The sequence below is a fragment of the Colobus angolensis genome, unplaced genomic scaffold (assembly GCF_000951035.1).
Source record: "Colobus angolensis palliatus isolate OR3802 unplaced genomic scaffold, Cang.pa_1.0 Scaffold5, whole genome shotgun sequence".
Lineage (NCBI taxonomy): Eukaryota > Metazoa > Chordata > Mammalia > Primates > Cercopithecidae > Colobus > Colobus angolensis.
The window spans coordinates 23,861,123-23,863,244 of NW_012118487.1; the positions used below are offsets into that span (position 1 = coordinate 23,861,123).

Sequence of the window (2,122 nt, forward strand, 5' to 3'; positions counted from 1 at the left end):
CTTTTCCATTCAATTTAATACTTCTGGATTCCTACTAAAAAGGAATATGTTAGGAGCATGGAAAAGTTGCTAATTGAAAGGAAACCCCGAAGAGTATGGGAGGGAATGTAGAAATTAAGAAGCTATGTGGAGCACTCTTTAAAGTGTAAGTAACTACATTTTCATATCTTCACAGTAATACAAAACAGTCATTTGCAGAACTGGGTCAGATTACTTAAATACCAGATACATTTTTCGCCCTCTACCTAAGTGTTTGGAAGTTGCTTGTGTTTATATGAAATGAAGGTATTAAGACTACAGCAGTAACTGCACACCAGGAAGGCCAAGACAAATCAAGGAATGAAGTGTTCCTAATGCTGCAGTGTGAAAAGACTATAAACAGGTGATTCCATATGCATAAATGGGTTTCTTTGCTATAGGAAATCCAAGTGGAATAAGGAATGGAGATGTGTAAAAAGGTCTATTGAAGGGAAGAAGGATGACACCATGGGTTTAGTTTCAGCCCCTTCTACTGCATCACATTCTTCTCCTTCACTGTCTGAGGTCCATAGTGTTAGGCTGTCTCTAAGCAACTGCATAATGAGGGTGCTGTCTTTGTATGAGTCTTCATTCAGTGTATCAAGTTCTGCAATGGCCTCATCAAAAGTCATTTTAGCCAGCGTGCAGGCAAGCTCTGGGTGATTATGAATCTCATGGTAAAATACCGAAAAGTTAACAGCAAGCCCCAGGCAGATTGGATGAGTGGATTGTATCTCTTTCTTGCTTATATCAAATGCCTCTTGGTAAGCTCCTTGGGAATTATCTGTCATTTGTTTTTGATTCTCACCACATGCAACTTCAGCAAGGTACTGGAAGTAACCACCCTTCATTTTCAGATAGAAGACACCAGTCTCTGGACTAGTTGCATTGGCTATCAAATATTTATCCAACAATTCCAGGGCCGTGGTGCAGATCGATCTAGCTCGGACTCCACTTTTTCCCAATAGTCCTTAGTCAGCTACAACTTCTTGTCAGAGGTGTCTGTCTTCTGCTTGATGCTTGAGATGACGCTGCAGGCAGACCTGCAGTCCCCAACCACATTCTTGTAGGCCATGGAAAGCAGGTTTTACTCCTCCTTGGACAGCTTGGTGCCCTGCTTGGTCATGGCCTTCATGCAGGTAGCCATATCATCATAGCACTTGGCCAACTTGGCGTTCTGGATCAGCTCCATCTTCTCTGTGGCAGGCATGTGGGTGAAAGTAGTTTATTGAGATGGAATTTGCTCCTGGTGAAGATGCTGTGAACATTGTTGAAATGAAAACAAAGGATTTAGAATATTACATAAACTTAGTTGATAAAGCAGCAGCAGGGTTTGAAAGGATTTACTCCAGTTTTGAAAAATATTCTACTGTGGGTAAAATGCTATCAAATAGGGTAACATGCTATAGTGAAATATTTTGTGAAAGAAAGAGTCAATCAATGTGGCAAACCTCATTGTGTTATTTCAAGTAATTGCCATAGACACCCAAACTTTGGCAAACACCACCATGGTTAGTCAATAGCCATCAAAATCAAGGCAAGAGGCCAGGCGCGGTGGGTAGCTCATGTCTGTAATCCCAGCACTTTGGGAGGCCAAGGTGGGTGGATCACCAGGTCAGGAGATTGAGACCATCCTGGCTAACATGGTGAAACCCTGTTTCTACTAAAAATACAAGAAATCAGCTGAACGTGCTGGCGGGCGCCTATAGTCCCAGCTACTCGGGAGGCTGAGACAGAATGGCGTGAACCCAGGAGGCGGAGGTTGCAGTGAGCCGAGATCGCGCCACTGCACTCCAGCCTGGGTGACAGAGCAAGACTCCATCTCAAAAAAAAAAAAAAAAAAAGGAAAAGAAACAAATCAAGGCAAGAGCCTTTACCAGCAAAAAGATCATCACTCATTGAAGGATAAGACAATCATTAGCTTTATTTTAGCAATAAGATTTAAAAAAAAAAAAAAATTAAGGTATGTACATTGTTTTGTTGTTATAATGCCTAGTGCACTTAATAGACTACAAGATAGTATAAACATAACTTTTATATGCATTGGGAAACAAAACAAAATGTGACTAGATTTATTGCAATATTAGCTTTATTGTTATGGCCT

The 2,122-nt window shown here is 41.0% G+C and overlaps 1 pseudogene; it reads right to left on the reverse strand.

The window, feature by feature from the left end:
- Positions 1–413: 413 nt before the first annotated feature.
- Positions 414–1,228, reverse strand: LOC105524516 (annotated as a pseudogene).
- Between the last annotated feature and the right edge of the window lie 894 nt (positions 1,229–2,122).